Genomic DNA, 26,336 nt, shown 5'->3' with positions numbered 1-26,336 from the left:
TGAGTAGCTTCTGGCTTCTTGGGTCACACACACTGAGATAGTTATTAGATATTATATTTGTCTTTAGAGGAACAGAACTTATATAATGAACATATATTTTAATTTATTATGGATTATATATGTTATATAATAAAACTGTATATATTATTTATAGAATATATAATTCATAATGAATTGTATATATGTAAAGAGATGTGTTAGAAAGGCTTACAGGCTGTAGTTCAGTTAGTCCAACAGTGGCTGATCCAAGAATCCACTAGTCGCTTAGTCCAGGAGGCTGGATGTCCCAGCTAGTCTTCAGTATATGCTGGAATCTGGAAGAAGGAGACTCCAATGCCAGTGAAGGAATGGACTTACTAACAAGAGTAAAGGCAAGCAGGAAAATGTGGTGATATGTTGTTTATGATTTGCCTGGAGATCAGAATGCAAAGCTAGCCATAGCCAAAGGAGCCAGGCAATGGTGGTACACACCTTTAATCCCAGGACTCAGGAGGCAGAGGCAGGCGGATCTCTGTGAGCTAAAGGCCACTTGGGCTACATGAGAGTTAATCAGTCTAAAAGAAACACAGAGCTCACACCTTTAATCCCAGCACTAGAGTCAATACAAGTAGCTCAGTGCAGTCTCAGGAGCCGTCTGAGATTTGGTGAGGAGCAGTGCAGTCTGGAGATGCAATCTGAGGTTCAGTGGATCGCCCCTTCATTCTGAGCATTGATAAAGGTGAGCGCTCTCTGGTGGCTGGCTGCTTTGCTTTTCTGATCTTCAGCTTGAACCCCAATATCTGTCTCTGGGTTTTTAGTATTGGTGCTACAGCCAAAATGAAAGCAGACCTCTTGCGTGCCCTTTACAGAGGCAGTCACCACAAGGTGTGGTTCAGATTAAAGGTGGACCTTCCCACCTCAAAGATTCAGATTGGAAGTAGGTCTTCCCATCACTTCGCCTTTTGACTGAGATCAAGTGTAGAAGTAGGTCTTCCCACATCAAATGATTTAATTAAGAAAAAATTCCTCACAGATGTGCCCAGACATTTGCATTTTACTTAGTTTCAGGTGTAGTCAAGTTGGCAACCAAGAATAGCCCTCATAGGTATTTTTTCCTGTTTCCGTATCTGCCAGCTCTTTCCAATAACACCATCAGCCCCTGTGATAAGGATGTATTTGTCATTTGTCCTGACACACAGCTCCTAAAATCTAAGCAAAACCAAATGCCGACAGTGTAAATAACTCAGTGTCCACTGCCTGGGATTCACTCACGACCTTCCGTGCTGCACCCCGCCCCCCCACCGTCTCTGTGGTGGCCTTTGGGCTAGGTATTTGGGATGGTTTAGAGACGGCTCAGCAGCTAAGGGCACTGGCTGTTCTTCCGGAGGACTACAATTCAGTTCTCACCAAACACATGATGGCTCACAACCATCTATAATAGGACCTCATGGCCTGCAGACGTATGTAGGGCCCGGGACAACTCGGTACACACTAGGTTATCTGCTCTCCCTTACCTGCGTGATTGGATGAACCCCTGAAACTGTGAGCCAAAACTCCTCTGTCCTTTTTTTTTTTTTTTTTTTTTGGTTTTTTTTTGAGACAGGGTTTCTCTGTGGCTTTGGAGGCTGTCCTGGAACTCGCTTGGTAGTCCAGGCTGGTCTCAAACTCACAGAGATCCGCCTGCCTCTGCCTCCCGAGTGCTGGGATTAAAGGCGTGCACCACCAACGCCCGGCTCCTCTGTCCTTCTTAAGCTGTTTCGTTGGGCATGTAAGCAGAGCAACAGGATAAGTAGCAATGAGTCTGCAATTATGCAACAACACACCTGCTGTTTGTGACTCTGGGGGCCCAGTGCAGGGCTTTGTGCTTTCTGAGTGTGGTGATTTCGATGAAAATGGCCTCCCTAGGCTCAACTATTTGAATGCTTAATCACCAGTGAGTGGCACGTCTTGAGAGGCATTAGGAGGTGTGGCCTTGTCGGAGGAGTGACTCTGATGGAGGAAGTGTGTCACTGGGGGTGGGCTTTGGGGGTTTCAAAAGCTCAAGCCAGGCCCAGTGTCTCTCTCCTTCCTGCTTCCTGCAGATCCGGATGCAGAACCCTGAACTTCATCAGCACTCTGTCTGCTTGTGTGCCATTATGCTGATAAGGGACTAACCTTGTAAAACTGTAAGCCAGCCCCAGTTAAATGCTTTCCGTGTTAAGAGTTGCCGTGGTCATGGTCTCTTCACAGAAAAACAACATTGACTAAGACACCAGGCACTTTCTCTACCAGCTGAGTTATGCAGTTTGTAGGTTTCTCGGTTTGTTTAGCCCCGGCTAGTCTGGAATTATTATGTGGCTGTGGTGATTTGAATGAGAATGATTTGAATGTTTGGTCCACCACTTGATAGTGTTAGTTGGGGATGCTTAGGAGGTGTGGCCTTGTTGGAGAAAAGAGAACCCAAATCATAGTCATAAAACAAGAGGTTCACAGAAACAGGCCCTGGAACTCCCCAAACCAGCTTGGGATGGGACTGGGCTAGGATGGCAGTGGATATTTTATTGGTGGTGGCCACTCCTAAATTTTAAAAGCCAAGGATGAAAAAAAAGTGGAGCAACCCCTATAATGCCAGAATTCTGGAAGAGGAGGAGGCTGGAATATTAGAAGGATGGGGTTGGAGATTCGGGTCAGTGTTTAAGAGCATATAGCAAGTTCAAGGCCAGCCTAGTTTACAGAGTAAGTTCTAGACAACAATGGCAACACAGAGAAACTGTCTCCAAACACACACCACACACACAAGCTGGACAGTGTTGGTACGTGCCTTTAATACCAGCACTAGTAAGGCAGAGGCAGACGGACCTCTGTGAGTTTAAGGCCAGCCTGGTCTACAGAGCTAGTTCCAGGACTGCTAGGGATGTTACACAGAGAAATCCTGTCTCGAAAAACAAACAAAAACTCAAAGACCAGGGCCAGTAATGTGGCTTCCTGGGTTATGACTCTTGCAGTGGAGCCAGATGATAAAAGTTCAATGCCCAGAATTCTCCTGGTGGACAGTAAGAACTGAAGTACTGACTCCAAGTTGTCTTCTGACCTCCACACACACACACACACACACACACACACACACACACACACACACTAAACAAAGCTAGATTGGGTCTAGTGGCACCTGCCTTTAATCCCAGCACTCAGGGAGGCAGAGGCAAGGTCAGGGCCAGCCTGGTCTATATAGGAATTCCAGTCCAGCCAAAGTGACATAGTGAGACCCTGTCTCAAAATAAGTAAATGAAATGAAATGAAAGTAGATTTTAAAATGTAGTTGTCGGGCGTTGGTGGCGCACGCCTTTAATCCCAGCACTCAGGAGGCAGAGGGCAGGTGGATCGCTGTGAGTTCGAGGCCAGCCTGGTCTACAGAGCGAGTTCCAGGACAGCCTCCAAAACAATACAGAAACCCTGTCTCAAAAAAAAAAAAGGAGTTTAGAAAAAAATCCTTTAGAAGACTTAATTTTTTTTTTTTTTTTTTTTTTTTGGTTTTTCGAGACAGGGTTTCCCTGTGGCTTTGGAGGCTGTCCTGGAACTCGCTCGGCAGACCAGGCTGGTCTCGAACTCACAGTGATCCGCCTGCCTCTGCCTCCCGAGTGCTGGGATTAAAGGCGTGCACCACCAACGCCCGGCTTAGAAGACTTAATTTCTTTTTAATTGGCCAGGCAGTGATGGCTGACATCTCTAATCCCAGCCTCAGGAGGGAAAGGCAGGCAGATCTCTTTGTCTCTTTGAGTTAGAACCCAGCCTGGTCTAGAGTGAGTTTCAGGACAGCCAGGTCTACACAGAGAAACCTGTGTTTTTCTGTCAGCTTAGCGCTGCACCTGAATCTACTGATGTCTTAACTACTGCCTGTATCTTTCAGCTCAGACCCCCTGCTTAGCCTCAGCCACCAAACACAGGTTTTAGCTAAGTCTCTATTGCTCTATTTACCAATGAAGACTTGAGAGTCAGATGTTGGGGTGAAAACCTTCTAGATCAGAGAGGCCAAGAACTCGACCTTCCTTTTTTGGCTGGAGATCCAGTAAGAGAAAATCTCTCCATTCTCCCAAACTAAAAACATGGGAATCTCTTAAGTGCCTCCCTACTCTGCTCTGTGAGGCTCTCTATCCATCTTCCTGGATCCTCCATCCTCTCTAGTCTACAATAATGACTAGTTATTGTAGACTAGTCGCAGACTCCACCCCCTGATCCAAAGTTAATTTTATTAACACAGTCTGAGTTCCACGGTTCAATCAAATAACCCAAAGCAGAAACTTAACTCTGTCTCAAAATACCAAAAACAAACAACGACAAAAACAATGCATTGTTTATGTATCTGGAGTGTGCACATGAGTGCTCCTGCAGCTGAGACCAGAGGTGTCAGATCTCCTGAGCTGCCATTTCAGGCAGTTGTAAGTAACATGATGGGGGTTCTGGGAACCAAGCTCAGATCCTCTGTAACAGCTTGTGGCCTCTTAGCTACCAGCCATCTCTCCAATCCCAAAGTATTTTTTTTTTAAGTCAAGGAAGATAATTCAGTTGGTAGATTGTTAACCATGAAAATACAAAGTTTTTTATTCCTAAAACCTACATTTTAAAACAAAACCATTAAGCCAGGAGTGGTAGCACACCCCTTTAATCCCCAACACTTGGAAGGCACAGACAGACAGAAGGGTAAGTGAATTCCTGTGAGGCCCAGGCCAGCCTGGTCTCCATAGGGAGTTCCTTGCCCTGGCTACAATAGCGAGACCCTAGCTTTAAAAAGAGAAAAGGCCACCACTGTGATGTGATCCCAGTATACAACCCCGAGGTTTGTTGTGTTCCAGGTTGAGGTAGGAAGCCTTCAGGGGAGCCACTGGTCATTCTAGGAGGCGAGGGAGGACAGCAGCCGGTATGGGAGGTTCCTTTGGGCTTGGACCAGTAAGGAGCCTGAGATAGGTGTGGTCAGCACTGGGGCCAAGTTACTTCTCACCTGGACCCGGATCAACTGCTGCCCCCACCTCTCCTCCTGCCCTTCCACCAGAGCAAGCTCCCTGGAGCTCAGACCTGACCTTCTGTGTCTCCCTTTCACAGTTTTGATGGCTCTGCTCCCTGCCCACAGCCTCCCCCTTGTTCCTAAACTTCTTAACGTCTGTGATCACGTTCACCATCTCCAGACCCTTGTCCTCCCTTCAGCCGTCCTGGAATTTCCTGTCCCGCTGTCCTCTCTGAACTAGACTCCATTCCTGTTTCTGAGTCACTCAGGGGTGACTCAGTGTGACTCATCCCACCACGGCCCCTCCCACTTAGACTCACCTCTACTGGGTGTGGCTCCTGCCTGCTCACTGGCTGCAGTCTTCTGCAACCCCTGATGTGAGACTCCTCCCCCATCATGGAGACGCGGCCTGTTAGGCACCCTCAACAAACGCGAATCTAGGCAGTACAGAGGCAGCTAGACCGTAGATCCGTGTATCCCAGTGCTGTCAAGAGGTAGCTGAGCTGGTTCCTCTGTCCCCTCCCTGCTCAGACCCTGGCTCCAGCTGCAATCAAGGCTCACCTGGCTTTTCAGCAACCCACCTTTCCATATGAACCCCACTTTCAGCTGGGAGCAACAGTAGGTCACAGACTGAGTTAACAGTGATTATGATCGGGAAGGTATTCAATTTTAAGTAGCATATGAGTTAACAGTGATTATGATCGGGAAGGTATTCAATTTTAAGTAGCATACAAATGTGTGTACCAGGCAGTCTCTCACCTCAGAGAGGATAGGAGACAGTTTATTTTGGAGCCATATCTGAGTGATCATGGCCCAGGAACACAAATTTAAGCCACCACAAATTCCAAGTTCCAACGTGGTAACAGTGGGGCGAGGTTTTTACAGGAAGGACTAGAACAAACAAAGTTGTAAAGCAAGGCATTTTCTAAACACATTGGGAGAAACATTAAGTGGATAACTAAGCAAAACAAAGCTCAGCTATAGGTTTCAGCTGCCATCTCATCACTCTTAGCCTCTTGATTAACAGAAACCAGAGTTCTAAAAGGTTTTTCAGTCTTTTGAGACATGGACCCCATGTATCCCTGACTGGCCTGGAGCTTGATATGTAGCCCATGCTAACCTCAAATTTGGAGCAATCTTCTGCTTCTATATCCCAGGAGCTGGGATTGTAGTGGTGAGCCACTACATCGAGTTTAATTTTCTTTCTTTGTTTTTTTGTTTGTTTGTTTTTTTGGAGGCAGGGTTTCTCTGTGGCTTTGGAGGCTGTCCTGAAATTCACTCTGTAGACCAGGCTAGCCACGAACTCACAGAGATCCACCTGCCTCTGCCTCCCGAGTGCTGGGATTAAAGGCGTGCGCCACCTTCTTATACAGCCCAGAACCGCCATCTTAAAGAATGATTCCGACAACAGTGGGCGGGCCCTCCTACATCAATCATTAATGAAAAGGATCTCCCACAGACATGCCCACAGGCCAATCTGATCTAAACAGTTTCTCAGTTGAGGTTCTCCTCTTAAATGACACCGGGCTGTGTGTGATTTACAATTAAGGCTAACCAGGACATTTGATCTCTGAGTTTGCACACCAACAGAGCTGAGAGGTCGTATCCAAGACTGGCCCACTATGATGAAAGAATTTACACTCTGGTCATCACGGGAGAAGTGTACCTCTGTTGTGGTTTGGACTTATGCCCTCTGGGATTTGGGAACGTGCCCTCTGGTAAAGAGCTTGTCTAGCATGTAAGGAACCCTGATTTGATCTATAGCATCACATACACCTGGCTTGTGCACACCTGTGATCCCAGAATTTAGAACACGGAGGCAGGAGGATCAGGAGGTCAAGGCGGTCAACAATAACACAGTGGGTTTAGAGACAGCCTGGCACACACAAGACCTTGTCTCAAGAGAAGAAAGTGGGGCTGGGGAGGGAGGCTGGAGAGATGGTTCAGTGGTCAAGGGCAGGCCCACGCAGAGGATCAGAGTTCACAGTACCCACACACCATCACTCACAACTGCTTCAGTGGGCGCCTGTACACTCATGGAAGACCACACACAGGCATTAAAACCACTACATTTTAAAAGAAAGAAGAAAAAGCACCCCCACCTACTGCCTCTTGCGGCCTTGGTCACTCCCCCTGTATGTAGATACCTAACCCAGCTCCCCCAGTCCCTGTTCCACAGAACCAGGCAACTACCAGGCCTGGAAAGCAGTATGGTTTCGGTCCCTATTGGGGACAAGACTATGACACTATACTCAGCTAATGATTTCTTTGATTGTTACCCTTTTTTAGATAGTATCTCTCTATATAACTCAGGCCTACCTAGAACTTGGAGGCCTCCTGCTTCAGCTTCCCAAGTGTTAGGACTGCCAGTGTGCACCACCACATGTAGTCTAATACTCTAATTGTACATACAATATGGTAATTCATTACACACATATAGTATGTAATGGTCAAACCAAGATGGATAACATTTCTAACTCCTTAAACAGTTTCTGGGGGCGAGGAGCTGGGGAGAAAGCTGAGGGAGTAAAGTGCTTGTTTGGTAAGCCTAAGGACCTACTAGGTTAGGATCCCCTGCGGCCACACAAACCCCAGGAGCTCACTGGCTAGCCAATCTAGGCAAGATGGAGACTTCAGGCTCACCAAGAGACTGTCTTAAACATAAGCGGTGAGAAAGAGGAAGACACCAATATTCATCTCTGCATTCATATGGGGGAGCAAACCTCCACTCTGCATTCATATAGGGGAAAAAACAAAAAACAAACAAAAAAATCCAGGTTTTTTTTTGTTTTGTTTTTATGAGACAGGGTTTCTCTGTATTGTTTTCGAGGCTGTCCGTCCAGCCCAGCCTCGAACTCACAGAGATCCGCCTGCCTCTGCCTCCCGAGTGCTGGGATTGAAGGCGAGCGCCACCACCGCCCGGCTTTCCAGGTTCTATCTTATGCTAGGCAAGTGATCCTCAGTGTGCTACATCTAATCCTTACATTCTTTTTTGTTTGTTTGTTTGCTTTTTGTTTTTGTTTTTCCAGACAGGGTTTCTCTGTATTGTTTTGGAGGCTGTCCTGGAACTCACTCTGTAGACCAGACTGGCCTCGAATTCACAGAGATCCACCTGCCTCTCTGCCTCCCGAGCCCTGGGATTAAAGGTGTGTACCACCAACCCCCGGTTTAAGCCTTAAATTCTTAACAAGTAGTTATATATTTATAACTATATGTTTATAATTACATGTAGTTATTTTATTACTTGTGAATAAGTAATATATATACTATATAGCTGCTATATATTATATATAGTTATATGTAATGATGTGTTATTATGCATAATGTATATAGAAACATAGTTATATATTTAACAACTGCATATAGTTTTTACTTGCTAATAAGTTAAGTAATACATATATACTTAATATATACTTTTTTGTTTGTTTGCCTTTGTTTTTATTTTTTGAGACAGGGTTTCTCTGTGTACCCCTGGCTGCTCTGGAACTTGCTCTGTAGACACCAAGCTAGCCTTGAACTCAGAGATCCACCTAACTCTGACTCCTGAGTGCTGGGATTAAAGGTGTCTGCCACCTTGACAGCTAAATAAGTGTGTGTGTGTGTGTGTGTGTGTGTGTGTGTGTGTGAGAGAGAGAGAGAGACAGTATGATGTTTTAATTTCAGTTCATTAGTGCAATGTTTACTGTCTCAATCAGGGAAGTCCCACCTCCACGTCATCTTAGCCCAAGGTGACCTTGAACATTTGATCCTGCTGCATCCTTTCTCAGGGCTGGAGACCAAACCCAGACTTCACACAGGCTAGGTAAGCGCTCTGCCTCCTGAACACCCCAGTCCCTTGTTGTAGTCTATTTTATTTTACTATGGTGCTAGGGTTGAACCCAGAGCCCACTGCTAGGTGTCTTAGCTGCTGTTCTATTGCGGTGAGGAGACACAGTGAACAAGGCAAATTATAGGAGAAAGCATTTAATTGGGGCTTGGCTTACAGTTTTCGAAGGTTAAATCGCTACGACTGTGGTGGGGAGTATGGCAGGAGACAGGCAGGTGTGGTGCTGGAGAAGTGGCCGAGACCTTTGCATTTTGATCCATAGGAAGCAAGCAGAGAGAGCGGGGGAGAGCCTGGCTGGGCTTTTGAAACCTCAAAGCCCCCCACCCCATCCCTCCACACCCCATCCTCTCACCCCCCTCACCCAGCACTTGATACACCTCCTCCAACAAGACGTACTCACGCTACGCTTTTAAGCTAACATGCCAGCCATTGACTATCCCTGTGTAGCTGACTCTTGGGCCCTGGTTATAAATCAGAGGATTCAGAACTGGGGCATCAGCCCTGAGCTAAGACAGCTGAGTCTGTTCCCCAGGTGTTTGCCGGAAGGAGCTGTGGAGCAGGATGCTTGAGAGGTACCCGGTGAGGCTGCTGGTGGAGAGAGCAGTGCACTTCCAGGTGTCAGGCTGAAACGGCTGGGCTGTGCAGTGGTCAGAGGAAGGACCAGAACCATAGGTGTCCCGGTGGGTAGAGCAAGTGTGTTCAAAAGGAGAGGAGAAAAGCCTGGGGAAACCTCTCTGAAATACTGATGGACCACCAGGCATAGCTCAGGGGCTCCGGTGAAGTTCAGTGTGAGAACACTTGCAGATACTGAATGAGACCCTGGGCTTGCTCCCCGGCATAGCAGATAAAACAAAACCAAAAACACATGGCATGTATGCCCCTGCCCCAGAAAGGTACCAATAGAAACACCACCACCAAGACCGAGGTAACTTACAGATATGAAATGAGGTTCTCAGGAAAAGGCTTCACCTGCACTAAAGAATTTTGGTTTTTTTTTTTTTTTTTTTTTTTTTGGTTTTTTGAGACAGGGTTTCTCTGTATTGTTTTGGAGGCTGTCCTGGAACTCTCTCTGTAGACCAGCTGGCCTTGAACTCACAGAGATCCACCTGCCTCTGCCTCCCAAGTGCTGGTATTAAAGGCGTGCGCCACCAACGCCCAGCTTGCACTAAAGAATTAAAGGCAGACTTGTGAGAACTGTGATTGTAGGAGTTGGAATGTTGCAGGTACAGAACCAATTTGTCTTAGGCCATTTTCAACCCCTTTGGTCTTCCCTTTCACACCTCTGGCTCTGACCTAGCATCCTTGTTATTGCCTGGTGAAATCTCCGATGTACCAACAGGCCACCAACTCAGGGACTAAGAATACCATCAGATAGCTTCTGAGGTTCCACAGTTTCACCATAAGCTGCCATTTCCACTGCTGTATATCAAAAGTGCCTTGATTCATGACTTTGTTTGTTACTATAAAAGCTTGAGGAAACTGGGCTGCAGCTCAGTTGGTAGTGTGTGTGTCCTGTGCTCACGAAGCACGGGGTTCCATCCCAAGCAGCACGGAAACTGAGCAGGCACATGTCTATGACTCTGGCACTAGGAAGGTGGAGGTAGAAGGACCAGCAGTTCAAGGCCATCCTCAGCTACATAGGGAGTTTGAGGCCAGCCAGGGTCATGTGAGGCCCTGTCTCAATGAATGAAACCAATACCGTCGTAACACGGTATTTGAGGTAACTTAACTTCGATTGCTTGGGCCAAGATCACCAACATTTGTCTCCAGAATGAATTCTCTTTAGAAAATGTTTATGATTTATGTGCGTATGTGTGTGAGCCTGAGCATATGTCTGCATACCACATGAGTGCAGGAGCCCTTGGAGGTCAGAAGAGGGTGTGGGATCCCCTGGAGCTGGAGTTACAGGTGGTCATGAGCTGCCGTGTTGGTGCTGAGAAGCAAACCCAGGTCCTCTGCAGGAACAGCAGTGCTCTTAACCATTGTCTGTCTCTCCAGCCCCCAGAAAAAGTTCTCCTATGGCTTTTTAACGGACAGCTGCTTAGTGTGGACACAGGTTATGCTTCTGCGCTGGTCCCAGGAAGCAGCGGAGGGCCTCGTCCACCTGACCAGGAGCAGTTCACAGAATGACTCTAGTTACATAGGTGGTCTTCAAAGACTTCCTAGTACTTCACCTTCTCCAATGATTTACAGTCACGACCTCTGCAGCAACAAGCAAATGCAAGTGTCTGTTAATAAGGCAATTAGGCACAAGCGTTTTACAAAGAATAGGCTGGGGTTTTTTTCTTTTTCTCCCTCCCCCCTCGCTCTGTTCCTGTCATCCACGAGGGGGCTCACAACCATTTGATACTCCAGCTTCAGGGCTTCTGAATCCCTCTTCCGACTCCTGGGCACCAGGCGTTCACAGGGTACATATCTACACACTCAAGCAAAGCACTCATCCACATGAAATAAAATAAACAAATGTAAAACAAAACAAAGCGAAAGAACAAGCAATCCGAAATCCCACCCTACAACTCTTTTTTTTGTTTGTTTGTTTGTTTGTTTTTTGTTGTTGTTTGTTTTTCGAGACAGGGTTTCTCTGTATTGTTTTGGAGGCTGTCGGTCCAGCCTGGCCTCGAACTCACAGAGATCCGCCTGCCTCTGCCTCCCGAGTGCTGGGATTAATTAAAGGCGTGGGCCACCACTGCCCGGCCCACCCTACAACTCTTGAGAAGCCTGTATTCCCCTTGTGAGCCTTCACCTTTGTCCTGTCATAAATTTCCTCCAGGTGCTTTCCTTTGCCTCATCTACGAATTCCTTCTTTGGTGGAGGGAAGGGTGAGGACACTTGGGGAGGAACACTCAGGCGGCTCTCTTTGAGATGTGCCCACTCTCACACTCTGTGACGATAAGCCTTCTCTATCCTTGTTCAATACTCGTCCGCAACAGCCCACAGGGCTGGATGGTCACTTGTCTGCCTTGGTAGCCAAGTGCCCACCCTTCTCTAAAACGCCTTTTTCTTTGACCTCTACTGTTCCAACTGACTTGTCACCACAAGACTCCACAAGCCTTTACCCCAGACAGTGCCTCATGTAGCCCATGTTAGCTACGAACTCACAATACAGACTGAAGAAACCCTTGAGCTGATCCCTCAGCATCTGCTTCCTGGGGACTGGAATTACAGACATGTTCCAAAACGTTTCAGCTACAGACTTTAAAGTGGGGCAAGGAGGAGTACTATTCATGAATTAAGGTAGAAGAAAGGTGAGGAATTCCAGGAATGGACTGGATTTTTCCAGAATGGGGTTAACTCCACTTTTCTGTCCTTATATGGCATTTTCCCCTCTGGATGTGGCATGATACCCTGATGCATGATGGGAAGGGGCACTTTTGCAAGGCTGAGGGTATGGAGCTGTCGTTAGAATGAAGTCAAAGGTAGTTACTGGTCATCTGGTAAGAAAAAAAACAATGTTAGCTGGACATGGTAGCTAGCACATGCCTTTAAGCCCAGCACTCAGGAAGCAGGGGCAGGGGGGTGGATCTCATGAGCTCAAGGCCAGCCTGGTCTACAAAGCAAGTTCCAGAACAGGCAGAGCTGCTACACAGAGAAACCCTGTCTGGAAAAACAAAAAGAAAAGAAAAATGGGGGGGGGGGGAGGAAGGAAGGAAGGAAGGAAGGAAGGAAGGAAGGAAGACAAAGCAATGTTTTCCAGTCAAAGGCAGCTAGTCCGCCAAGATCAATATTCCAGAAACCTCCCCACCTTGTAAAACTTGGGTTTACTTAAAGGCCCTGATGCATGTCTAGAACTTGACACAGAGCAATGTACTCCTTCCCCCTTTCCTTCATGTCCGTTATACGCCTTTCTAAATTCATCAATTAGGAGTAGACTATGAGGTTGAACTTCAACCAGCCGGCCCCTGCATTAGAAACAAAGGACAGAGCCCGTATGGGCCTGTATACAGAGACAGTATGAGTGCTGCTTGCTTGCTGGGTTTATGTCACAGTACATCCTTTTTCAAAAGGAAATTGTCTTGCCAGGTGACTTTCACTTTGCTCATGTATTTTTTTTAGTGACACTAAGAGTATTCTTTTCCAACATCTCTTCAGCCATGTTGGCCTCAACCTGGTTTGAGTGGACTGCTTTTGCTACTGGAGCAGTCCCGTGGTGTCTTGCTTAATTCACCTCTGTGGCTACATCATCCCGAAGCCCTTATGTAGCTTGCCCCCTTCCCTGTGTCCTCATAGGACAATACAGAGGAAGGCTGAAGCCAGCAGGTTAAATCCTAAAAACTACGCTAGAAAGGTGGTATGGTAGGATACACCAATAATGCCAGAACTTAGAAGACCGACCAACCTGGGCTACAGAGTGAAACTGTCTAAACCTCTCGTCACCCCCAAACATACAGAGGGCGCTTAGTTGGTAGAGGCTTGCCTATCATGCATGAAGTCCTAGGCTCCATCCCTAGTATCATACAAGCTGAGCATGATGTTACATGCCTCTTAACCCAGGACTTGGGAGGCAGGGGGTCCAGAGTTCAAAGTCATCTTTAGCTAGACAGTGTGTTCAAGGCCATTCTGGATATATTAGACCCTGTCTCAAGAAAAGAAAAAGAAAAAAGACAAGAGAAGGGGGTGGTAGTGAGATGGTTCAGTGAGCAAAAGGACTTGCAGCCGAGCCTGACGGCCTGAATCACACTGGTCTAAGCTAGTCTTTATTGAAAGCTACTATGACAAAGACGCTTTGGAAAGAGATACTTCAACTACCGTTTTCTTTGTCTTCATAGCAACCTTGCAGTAAGATGGTATTGGCTCCCTTTTACAGATAAGGAAACTGAGGCAGAGAGATACTTGGTATTTATGGATGGTACTCAGCAAAGCTGTGTTTCAAACTCAGGTTTAAGTCCTCCTGCTGGACGTGGTCAGGAGGAAGGGAGTGGGCAGGGGATATAGCTCAGTGAGCACTGACCGGCCTATCAGTATGATTCCCTGGGATTTGATCCCCAGCACTGGGGGGAAGGAGGAATTAGGAAGGGAATATGAAGGACGTGGGACTTCATACCTGAGAGAATTCACTCACAAACTCGCCCATCCATTCCTTCAGCATTTTACTTATGTCACACAGGAAACCAGTCAAACAGGGCATTTCTGAGAGGGGACTTGCTGGACGCCAGGAACCTGTGGAAAGCTCTGCCTCTTGTTTTTTAGTTATCTCCTGAAAAAGCACCCCTGCCTCCAGGCTGTAGGAGAATAAATGACTGACACTGACCCCGGGCCTCTCTTGGCTGGACCAACTGGACTGACCAGCCCATCCCCCTCCCTGAGCTTCAGTCTGGTTTCTGCCATAAGTCCTTTGAAAGGCTTCTGGAATGGTAGCTCAGAGCTACCCTGGGGACAACCCCCACACCCTGCCATCATGCAGGATCTCTGCTCTCTTCCTTTCCTAGCCCCCACCTGTAATGCACTTAATACATTTCTCAAACTCATTCTTTGTGGTTTATGAATTTCATTCTTCCAAGTCTTTTTTTTTTTTTTTTTTTTAGTTTTTCGAGACAGGGTTTCTCTGTATTGTTTTGGAGCCTGTCCTGGAACTCACTCGGTAGACCAGGCTGGTCTCAAACTCACAGTGATCCGCCTGTCTCTGCCTCCCAAGTGCTGGGATTAAAGGCGTGCACCACTAACGCCCGGCCATTCTTCCAAGTCTTAATACAAGAACTGCCAATCCACTGTCTCAGGGCACTTTGGTGGCTTTGTAAATTTCAGGAACCGCTCTAGCCTTCTCCCTGCCCCTCCCCCCAAAGCCTAACTCATCAAAAGAAGGGCTCCCCACTGTCTCAAAGGCACTCCAGCATTTCCATTTCAGTACTAAGGGTTTAAGTCCTTCAGCAGCTCAAAATTTGGCATGCAAATCTCTAAGTGCTAGCCTGGAACTCTATGTAGACCAGGCTGATCTGAAACCACAGAGATCCCTTGTCTCTGTCTTGCCTGGCATTAAAGGTATGGGCCACCACACCCAGCAGTGAGTACTTGCTGCTCTTGCAGAGAAGCCAGTTCCCATTTCCAGCGCCCACAAGGTGACTCACAACCATCTGTGACTCCAGTTCCAGGGGGATCTGACATCCTCTTCTGACTTCCAAGGACACCAGGCATGCACATGGGGCACATATATACATGCAAGCAAAACTCTCATACTCATAAAACTGTGGTTTGTACCCACTTCTTCCTTTTAGGTATGCAGACAGCACTCTCTGGGTCTTTGGAGAGGTATTGTCAGTGATACAGGAGGGTCAATTGTGAAACTATTGAAACTCTTGTATGGAGGAATATTTGTTTAGACTGTGTGAAGATGTGTCACTGTGATTGGTTTAATAAAGAGTTGAAGCTGGGCGTTGGTGGCGCATGCCTTTAATCCCAGCACTCGGGAGGCAGAGGCCGGCCAGTCTCTGTGGGTTCAAGGCCAGCCTGGTCTACAAAGTGAGTTCCAGGACATCCAGGACTGCCACACACACACACACACAAAACCCTATGTCAAAAAAAACAAAATAAATAACTGAATAGCCAATGGCTAGGCAGGAGAGAGTAGGCAGGATTTCCAGGGAGAGAGAGAACTCTGGGAAAAAGAAAGGCAGGGTTATGAGGAAGACACCAAAAAGGTCAGACATAAGGTAACAGAATAGAGGTAACCAAGCCATATGGCAGACCGTAAATTAATAAAACCAGGCTACTGGGACAAGGTTAAACTAATGGCCAAGCTTTCATAATTAATAATAAATCTCCATGTTGTTATTTGTGAGCTGGCGGTCCCACGCAAAAGCTCACTACACTCTAGCTTCAGGGTTCTTTACTTCCCAAAACAGCATTTCCATCTTGTTGCAGAGGTCCTCCATCTATTTTCCTTTTTGTTTTTCTCTCAGGATCTCTGTCTTTCCTTGCCCTGCATAAGACACCTTCTGATTCGTTTAATAAAGAGCTGAATGGTCAATATCTAGTCAGGAGAGCACAGGCAGGACTTCCAGGAAAAGAGATAGGAACTCAGGGAAAGAATCTGAGAGGCAGGGGATTCGTCAGCCAGACAAGGAGAAAGTTGGACATATGGTACTGAGGAGAGCTAACGAGCCATGTAACAGAACATAGATTAATATAAATGGGTTAATTTAAGTTTTAAGAGCTAGTTTGGAACAAGCCTAAGCTAACGTCAAGCTTTCCTAATTAATAAAAAGTCTCTATGTCATTATTCAGGAGTTTGGCAGCCCCCCAAAAAAGTCTGACTATAGATTAGTTGATCACCTGGGGAATACCTGTTTCTCCTAAAACGAGCCTGCATTCTTTTGGATGGGTTGTCTCTGAATCAATATCATGATCAATGGTTTCAGTTCATCTTATCCTTAGACTGTATGGTGCTATCAGGTGCTGCCATGCAGCCACACATGGACCTGGTAGAGTTCGCCCACCACATTTATTGCTTCCTTCTGGAGCCCTTTTCCACTGACTCAGCTTCTTCATGACTTGTGGCTACCACACTTGGAATAGACGACTACTGCAGTAAAAGGCCTAGTTCATCAGTTTGCCCTAAGCTTGAAAGTCCCCCTGCCTCAGCTTTCCTAGTAGCTGGAAGCACACAGGTGCATGCTACTGTCCAGTTGGCTGGTCCAGCTGTTTTGTGTGACCTCTCTCATTTGTTTGTTGATTTGGTTTGAGACAGAGTTCCATGTATCAAAGACTTGCTTCAAACTCATTGTGTAGTTAAGGCTAGCCTTCAAACCTTGATCCTCTTGCCTCTGTTACAATAACCTATATCAGTACTCTGTTGAACTCCACAAGGGAAAGGAAGGTATTTCTTCCTGGTCAAAATAATAAAGATCTATTTCTGGCCTGGGGAGAAGTTACACAAAATGGAAGAGTTAGTCTAGTTGAGGGTGTTTGTTTTCTGACACAGTCACTGCAAAGGTCATTAGAGAAGAGGGAATCTCACCTGAGAAAATGCCTCCATCAGATGGCTTGTAGGCAAATCTGCAAAGTATTTTCTTGTTTGATGAACAATATAGGAGATTCTAGCCAACAAGGGGTGGTGTCACTCCTGGGTAGGTGGTCCTGAGTTGTCTGAAAGAGCAGGTTGAGTAAACCACAGGAAACAAACTGTTATGCCAAGTTTACAAGACCCCAAATAGACCACCAAGGAGCTGACTCTCTGGTGCAAAAACAAAGGTTTCTTTAATAATTAATGAGTTAACTGTATTAACTCGGGTCTTCTGTCTATCTGACACAGCAGGTGGAGCAAGAAGGACCCAGAAGAACCATGGGGCAGGGAATTTATTGGGGTAGAGCAAGGGGAGTGTCTGGGGTCTCAACAGTCTCAGGATTGGTACATTTCCAGGCTTGGGCGACATGTCCTATGTTCATTGGCCAACTGGTTGCTATGGCCTATAGGCCCTTCCAGGGCAGTTGCAATGCTCTGTATGTCACTGTTATGCCACTGTTACCGTAAAGCACATCCAGAGCCCATAAAGCACATCCACAACCCACCAACTAACCTCTGATTGGTTCCTTGCCACATGGAGGGAGGGTATCTGATCTCCTAGTGACTACTTCGGGCAAGGTCAGGAAGCTCAGAGGCCTACCTCTTTCTGTGTCTTTTCTGCAGCCTGTCGTGGCTGCTAAAGCAGGGGGCCAGATGAGGGTCCTGTCCCTTCAAAACCAATAAGTAACACTCTTCCATGGCCTCTGCTTCAACCTTGAGCTCCTGCTGTGACTTCCCTCAGTGTTGGACTATACAATAAAATAAATCCTTTCCTCCCACAGCTTGTTTTTGGTCATGATGTTTATCAAAACAATAAAAAGTGACTAAGAGAAGGGTGGTGGTGGCTTAAACCTTTAATCTCAGCACTCAGAGGCAGAGATGGATGAATCCCTGTGTCCTGGTCTCAGAGTGAGTTCCAGGACGGCCAGGACTACACAGAGAACATCTCCCCGCCTCGAAAATAAATAAATAAATAAATAAGTAAGTAAATAAAGACATCGGCAATCACCTGGTAGAGACGATGCCCCAGGAAGGCTGATTCACCTTAAGCCATGCTAAAGAGAAGCAGGGTATATTTATCCCTCTAGCGAGATAACCCCTTCTTTCCAGGAGGCTCACCCTGGTACAGTTGCTACAGAGCTGCCAGCAGACACCACAGCATAGATGTGGAGGTCAGAGGACAACTTTGGGGAATTTGTTCTCCCCTTTCAACATGTGAGTTCTGGGGGTTGAACCCAGCTCCACAAGCTTTACAGCTGGCAGCTTTACCCACTGAGCCATCTCACCAGCCCTCAAATTCTTTTATTAACTAAGGAATCCAAAGAGGGGAATCCCAATTTCCCTGGTAGCATCTCTATATCCTAAGTGCTGAGTGTTTAGCTGGGAACCCCGCTTCAGCCTCACTCTCCTGGATTCCAAACCCCACCCCTTCTCAAGAAGCCCATTCAAGAGGTGGCTCCTCCCCTGAGGCACAAGACCACGCCCACAGGATATTTAAGACCAGGACCCTAGACCTGCCAAGTGATTTCTCTCCTGTCTTTCCTGAGAGTCACCTGGGAATTGCCATGCTTTGTTCATTAACCCTGGTTTTATTAATTCAGCTGGATTTGGCTTGCTGCATCAGCAGAGAAACCCACAACCAGGGATCCAAAAATACTGATCATCTGGTGCTGAAATTATACTTAACACGAGATTACACCACCACACCTGGCTGCAAACCCATATGTTTTCACATAACCTCATTTTCTAACATTCCTTCGGGTAGCCATACACAGTCCTGTTCCTTCAAGGATCGTTCTGTGTAGATAGGTAAGATTTTTTAATTTTGGTTTTGAAGTCTCAGTTGAAACAGGAAACCGGCTTCATGAAGAATTTGGCAGCTTAATGAGAGCAAATTTTTGGTGTGTGGATATGGACACCATCATTCACATATTTTACAAATCAGAATCCAAGGGGCACTGTGAAAGTCAAGTGTAAGGTTGAACTGCAAGCCTGTGATTGGCAAGGGGATAAACGGCACAGGACAGCCCAGTAGGGAAGGGAAGGGAGTATGGTGACCAAGATCCTGAGTGCATAATGGGAGTTTTTTCAACTTACTGCATTATCAGCTTACAAGTGGGGATGTCTTTTCAATTGTGGGTCATTAGGCCCCACCCTCAGAAATTCTGATGGAGTTGATCTAAAAGTGTGCAAGGACATTCAGTATTTATTCCCTGACTTCCTCTCTACTCTCTGCCCTTTCTGAAGGTTATCCTGAAGGAAGAATGGATGAACTCAGGAGACAGAAACTGGTCAAGTAGGGCAAGCACCCCCAAAGAAGCAGGTCCAAGAATGTCCTTGCTAGAAGCCAGAGATACCAGAAGAGTTCTGGTTCCTGTTTCCTTGTTAAGTTTTCTCCTCGCAATGCTTAAGGGCTACACTCAGGACCACACAGGAACTGAGAGGGGGTGCTAGACACTTCCTGACTGGACTGACCAGCTCATCCCCCATCCCATTCCTTGCCTCAGTTTCCTGGTAAGCCTTTTTAAAAGTCCCTCCCCCCCCCCCATGCTCAGGTGGGGTGATGCATGTCCCAGCATTTGGGAGGCAGCTGCAGGCAGATTTCTGTGAGTTAGAGGCCAGCCTGGTCTACACAGTGAGTTCCAGGACAGCCAGAGCTACATAATGGGGGATGGGGGAAGGTTGGGCAAAGCCAGCCGATGTTCCTACATGGTTCTGCTTCAATTCCTGCCTCCAAGTTCCTGCCCCGATTCCCTCAGGGAAGGACTGTGATGTCAAACTATAAGCTAAAACAAATCCTTTCCTCCCCAAGTCGTTTTCAGTCATAGTGTTTCATTATAGCAATAGAAAGCAAACCAAAGCCAGGGAGTGGTGGCGCATGCCTTTAATCTCAGCACTCAGGAGGCAGAGACAGGCGGATCTCTGAGTTTGAGGCCAGCCTGGTCTACAGAGCGAGTTCCAGGACAGCCTCCAAAGCCACAGAGAAACCCTGTCTCGAATAACAAAAACAAAAAAAGAAAAAACAAAAAGAAAGAAAGCAAACCACAGCAGGCAGGCCATCAGGCATCAGGCTGTACCTGCTGAGCCACCCTGTAGGCGAGAGCTGTATGTCTGAGCTACACCCCCAGCCCTACAGTTTGTTTTCTTTCCTTTTCTGCTTTATAAAAATTTATTGCATTCTATTTAAATTGGGTATTTACTGTGTCTTCTGTGTACCGGCACCCACGTGTGTCACTCTGCTGCCAGGCTCACTCAATTTTGACATCCTCTTGCATCAGTTTCCCTGGTACTGGAGTTATAGGTGCATGTTCAGCTGTGTGTGTGTGTGTGTGTGTGTGTGTGTGTGTGTGTGTGTGTGTGTGTTGCTTTGTTTGAGATAGGGTCTCATCTATTCCAGCCTTAAACTCCCTGTGTAGCCAAGGAGATTTTTCTTTTTCTTTGAAGAATGAAGAAAGGCAAAGAAACCTGGAATGGTGAACTAGCCTTGAACTGAAAAGATGGCATGACATCACAACTTCCTACTCCACCCAGACTAACCCTTCTCTCCACTGGCAATTTTCCCTTCAGCACCAGGGAGGGAGAGGAGGTATCGTTCCAGCCCCAGTGAAAGCTGACTTCATCTGCTTCCCCACCTGATCCCACCCCAGGCTCCTCAGTTTGTCTCCTCACCTGGATCCTTCTCTCTCCCTCCCTCCCTCCCTCCCTCTCTCTTTTTGTTTTTTCGAGATAGGATTTCTATGTGGCTTTGGAGGCTGTCCTGGAACTAGCTCTTGTAGACCAGGCTGGTCTCAAACTCACGGAGATCCTGGATCCTTCTCTTAAGCCTGTAAACACTGGACTCAACCAAATTTGAAACAAGACCTGTACCCTTCTCCTAGCCACCTCTAGTCCCTATTGGTTCTCTTTTCCTTTCTCCTTCTCCTCTTCCCCCTCCTCCTCTTTTTCTTTTAGACAGGCACTGAACTCTAAATAAACCCATACATAGACACACATGCATACACATAATTAAAAATAAAATAAAATGGCCAAGAAGCACATACCTTTAACCCCAGCACTCAATTGAGAGGCAAAAGTAGAGGCAGTCAGAGCTCTGTGACTTGAGGCCAGCCTGGTCTACAGTTCCAGGACAGCCTCCAAAAGCAATATAGAGAAACCCTGTCTCGAAAAACAAACAAAAAAAAAAAGAGTTGTCTCATGACCTCCACAGGAATGCTGAGGTACACACATGCCTGCACTCACATATACAAACATTTATGTGCACGCATGCAAACATGTAAAACTTTGTCTTATCAAACCCTTCATAACCACATTGCGTGTAATATTCATCCAGTTATTATGTATTTATTAGAAAAAAATTGTTTGTTTTTCAAGACAGCGTTTCTCTGTGTAGCTCTCTGGCTGTCCTGGAACTTGCTCTGTAGACCAGGCTGGCCTGGAATTCACAGAGATCTGCCTGCCTCTGCCTCTGGAGTGCTGGGATTAAAGGCCTGCACTTCCACCTCCTGGTTTAGAAAGATTTTAAAAGCTAGGCATGGTGGCTCATGCTCATAAATTCCAACATGAGGAAAGCTGAAGCAGGAGGATTCCCTTGAGTTCACATAGCCAGTCTTCAGCTGGCTTATGCAACAGATCGAGATTCTGACTCAGCAGAACAAAAATGGGAAATGAAACTGAGTGTTAGTCTAGCACTGAGAGGGCAGGGGCAAGAGGGTTAGCCTGGTCTACAGAGCAAGTTAGAAGGCAGCCTGGACTACACAGTGACAGTATCTCAACGAAACTGAACAAACGCTGCTGAAGCTGAGGAGACAGATGACTCAGTACTTGCTTTACAATCATGAGGAATGAGTTCAAATCCCCAGCATGCACATAAAAAGCTGGACACACCTGTGTGTGCCCGTAATCCCAGCAGAGACAGACTCCAAGAGCTTTCTGGCCAGTCAACCTAGCCAAACCATCCAACTTTTTGGCTCAGTGAGAGACACTGTCTCAGGCAGTAAGGTCTCCACATGTATACTCACATACTCATGTAAGCCACACCACACACACATACCTGTTAAGAGAAGCTTTTTCCTTGGGTGAATCTTTCCCGCCAGCCTGGTTCTAGAGCCGCATCAGTCCCAACTAAACACACAGGAAGCTATATTAATTATGAAGCTGTTGGCCTTGCTTGTTTCTTACTGGCTAGCTCTGACTTAAGTAATTACCCCATAATTGTTAATCTAAGTATGTCTCTTACTGGAGAATAGTTCCGGGCTTCCTACCCCATGGCGTCACATGTCGATTCTCCTGTGTTTCTCCTTCCCAGAATCCTCCTGGACTCCTAGTCCCACCTATCTAGATTCCTATTGGCCAACAGTGCTTTACTAACAAATGTACAGGACTTCCCCCATCACATACCAAAAATGAAGTAATAAGAATTAAAAGCTTTATTTTATGTTTTTGAGACAGAGTCACTTTATGTAGCTCTAGCTGTCCTAGAACTTCCTATATAGCTCAATCTGGCCTCAACCCAGAGATCTGCCTGGCTCTGGGTATGCATCACCACTCATGGCAAAAGTAAAACATTCTATGAAATCAAGAAAGTAGAAAAGATCCTTGCCTTAAGAAATCTGTTAATAAATCGGGCTGGAGAGATGGCTCAGCAGTAAGGGGACTGTCTGCTCTTCCAGGGGACCCAGGTTCAATTCCCAGCACCCACAAGGCGACTCACAATAGTCTACAACTCTAGTTCCAGGGGATCCAACACCCTCACACAGATACACATGCACATAAAATAAACAAATTATTTTTTAAAAACAGTAAATAAATAGAATAAAAACCGTTTTTACATGTAGAGCCAGTAGGATGGGTCCTGGGTAAGCACACTTGCCTCCAAGTCTGAGACCTGAATTTAATCACTAGGACCCACACTGTAGGAGAGAATTGTTTCCCACAGGTTGTTCAGTGACTTTAATACATACTCTGTGACACACATGCCCTCTTCCACACAAAGTAAATCAACATTTTTAAAAAAGTAGCTTTAGATATGGTACCACTGTATCTTCTTTTTTACTGACAAGGCGAGTGAGGTTCTCTGAGACTTGCCATCCAAAGCCACAATGCCAGTCAATGGTAAAGCCAGCATCTGAGCCCTGCTGAAACTCAGAATCCCTGATGTAACCACAGAGTCCTCCCACGTATTGGAGCCTGGGAAGGGTAGGAAAGCTATGTGCCATACGGTCACCACATCAACCGTGTTCTCTCCCTGTATTAGTTACTTCTTGATTGCTGGGATAAAACATCATGACCAAGGCAATTTACAGAAGAAAGAGGATTTTGGGGGCTTTTTGTTTTTGTTTGAGACAGGGTTTCTCTGTCGTGGAACTAGCTCTTTAGACCAGGCTGGCCTGAAACTCATAGTGATCCACTTGCCTCTGCCTGCCAAGTGATAGGATTAACAGAGTGCACCACCATTGCCTGGCCAGAAGAAAGAGTTTACTTATTATTTGAGTATGTGTTCCAGTGTGAGAAGAACCCATCACTAGCTTTGTAGGAAAGCATGGCACTAGGCAGTCACGGTAGATGGAACTGGAAGCTTGGAGCAAACATCTTGAACCACAAGCAGGAAGCAGAGAGTGAACTGGAAATGCCATGTGGCTTTTAAACTTCGAAGCCTGCCCCTGGTGACAGACTTCCCCAGCAAGCCCTCCTTAACCTACCCGAACAGCGCCTCCAAATATTCAAACACCAAGACTGTGGGGAACATTCTCATTCAAACCACAACGCTCTCAGTCTCACAGTACCTGCCCAAGAGTCGCTGAGGCCTCAGAGCTGTTCCACAGTCTTCACTCCAGACCCTGCCACCCTGAGTGACTTCATGCATCACCATGCAAGGCCTTGATGTCTTCACCTCTGTCTGCACTTCCACACCCTCCCCCTCTATGCCTGGATCTGGACTTCAGCTTCTCTTGTGGCTCTTTCTTAGTCTCTGTATCGAGCCTCTCCCCAGTGTTGGGGATGGAACCAGAGCTTTCTGTATGCTCGGCAAGAGCCTCTCTGCTAAGCCAAACAGCCTTCAATCTATTATCTTGCTTCCTGCAGAACTCCTTGATGCCTCTCTTGACTTTGTCTATTTATTTTCCTTCTAACCTATATCCCTGACAGCATATACTCTGTGGTTTTTTTTCATTTCTTCAGCCTCCTCATCCTCTTTTTACCGCTGTGGTGATTTAAAAGAAAATGCCCCCCCAAAGGGAGTGGTTCTATTAGGAGGTGTGGCTTTGTTGGATTGGGTGTGGCCTTGTTGGAGGAAATGTGTCACTGTGAAGTTGGGCTTTGAGGTCTCATATATGCTCAAGCCACATATGAGACTGTTGCCTTCTGATCAAGATGTAGCCAGCACTATGTCTGCCTGCACTCTGCCGTGCTCTCTGTCTTGACGATAATGAACTGTGCCGTGCTCTCTGTCTTGACGATAATGAACTGAACCTCTGAACTGTAAGCTGCCACCTCAATTCAATGTTTTCTTTAGTAAGAATTGCTGTGGCCATGGTGTCTCTTCACAGCAATAGAAACCTTAACTAAGATGACCACTTTTTAAAAGTTTCCTGTCAGCTGGGTGGTGGCGGCGCATGCCTTTAATCCTAGCACTCGGGAGGCAGAGGCAGGAGGATCTCTGAGTTCGAAACCAGCCTGATCTACAAGAGCTAGTTCCAGGACAGCCTCCAAAGCCACAGAGAAACCCTATTTCAAAAAACCAAAAAAAAAAAAAAAAAAAGTTTCCTGTCCTGGATCAACTGAGTAATAATTCCTTCCCAGTATCACTTGACCATACACTGAAAATTGGAAGGGTACAGAATAGATTAGCATGGCCATTGCAAGTGTTTTGAAGAGTGTTTATTTAGTATTTTGAACAGTGTTTGATGTAGCCTAGGTTGGCCTCAAACTCACTATGTAGCAAAGGTGATCTTGATCTGATCCTCCTGCCTCCATCTCCAAAGTGCTGTGATTCTGGGCCTCCACCATGCTCAGCATACAAAGTTCTTTCAAACATTGCTTCGCTGATCACAATGTGCTTGGGGTGCAGGGCACAGAAGTTTAAATGATGGATGTGTAGTTTGTTACTGTTAGAAACATACTCGGAACGGCTGAGCAGTTTTTGTCTTTGTTGGCCGTACTGTTCTCAGATTTTTATTTAAGATTGCTAAAAATTATTTTATGTGTGTGAGAGTTGCTGCTATGTATGTAAATGTACCATGTGTGCAGGACCTCCAGAGGCATCAGATCCTGTGGAATTGGAGTTACAGAGGGCCGTGAGCCTCCATGTGGTACTGGAACTGAATAATGGTCCTCTGTAAAAGCAGTGAGTGCTCTTAACTGTTGGGCATGTTACCCATCGTTACTCAAGATCTTAGAAGCTTTATGCGTATATATGTGTTGCCTGAATGTGGATGTGTGCACAGCATGTGCGCCTGCAGCAGAAAGAGGACAGAAGAGGATTCCAGATTATCTGGACCTGGAGTTACAGACAACTGTGAGCCACCAAGTGGGGCTTGAGAATGGAATCCAGGTCATCTGCAAGAGCAGCCAATACTTTTAAACTATCTTTCCAGCCCCTTGTGGGGCTGTTTTTTTTTTTTTTTTTTTTTTTTTGATTTTTCTTTTTTGCTTTGGTTTTTCATTTTGGGGGGGGCAGGGAGGGCGTTCTGAGATAGGGTTTCTCTATGGCTTTGGAACCTGTCCTGGAACTCACTCTGTAGACCAGGCCTGCCTCTGCCTCTGGAGTGCTGGGATTTGTTTTTGCATTTTCAAGACAGGGTTTCTCTGTGTAACAGCCCTGGCTGTCCTAGAACTCTTTGTAGACCAGGCTGGCCTTGAACTCAGAGATCCACCTCCCTCTGCCACCCAAGTGCTGGGATTAAAGGTGTAAACTATCATACCCAGGAAGCCCTTATTTTTTTTCTTAGTCTTTCAGAATTTTATATACAATATTTTCATCATATTCATTCCTATTACTCCTCTAGCTCCTCCTAGATCCATCCCAGCTTCCTATCCCAAGTGTCTTCTTTTATAATTTTGTTGTTGTCCTAAGTGCTGGAATTAAAGGCATTGGCCACCACCTCCCGACTTTCTTTTACAATTTTTAATAACCCATCAGGTCTCATTTGTGTTGCTCATATATTTCTGGGTGTGGGGCCATCCACCGGAACATGGTTAACCTACCAGGAGCCACACCCTTAGAGAAAACTCACTTTCCTTCCTGGAGAAGCCATCAAGTGTCCTAAGCTACTCAATGAGGGGCGGAGTTTATGAATCTTTCTCTCCAAGCTGGTTGATGCCTGGCTTGACCTGGTGCTGGCCACCACCCCTGCTGGAGTTCTTGAATGCACTGGTACTGTCACAGTGAGATTTCATTCCTGGCCTCCCTGACCTTTGGCTCTTACAGTCTCTGCTCTCTTGCACATTGGTCCCCTATCCTGCTGGAGGGTGTGATATAGTTGTAGCACTCCGAGGACACTCTCTTCACTTCCTTGATTTTTTGAGTCTCCAGTAACTCAGCTGTCCTTAAACTACAAAAC

At 46.4% G+C, this 26,336-nt stretch overlaps 1 long non-coding RNA gene across 6 annotated transcripts in view; it reads right to left on the bottom strand.

Annotated features, from left to right (window-relative positions):
- The window catches only part of LOC110342469, a 41,078-nt gene that overhangs the window by 13,804 nt on the left and 938 nt on the right, over positions 1 to 26,336 (bottom strand). The window contains exons 1-3 of one of the 6 annotated variants that reach the window (XR_005874542.1): positions 20,820 to 21,165; positions 16,735 to 16,862; positions 212 to 314 (exon numbers count right to left, since the gene is read on the bottom strand). This is a non-coding gene — a long non-coding RNA (uncharacterized LOC110342469). Of the gene's footprint in view, positions 1 to 211; positions 315 to 578; positions 956 to 5,277; positions 5,386 to 16,734; positions 19,285 to 20,819; positions 21,166 to 26,336 lie in introns of those variants that run through there. The other 5 variants (XR_005874544.1, XR_005874543.1, XR_005874545.1 and 2 more) reach the window with 5 other exon arrangements.

Source organism: Mesocricetus auratus, unplaced genomic scaffold (genome assembly GCF_017639785.1).
Source record: "Mesocricetus auratus isolate SY011 unplaced genomic scaffold, BCM_Maur_2.0 Super-Scaffold_100676, whole genome shotgun sequence".
Lineage (NCBI taxonomy): Eukaryota > Metazoa > Chordata > Mammalia > Rodentia > Cricetidae > Mesocricetus > Mesocricetus auratus.
This window is presented reverse-complemented; position numbering and strand designations above follow the sequence as displayed.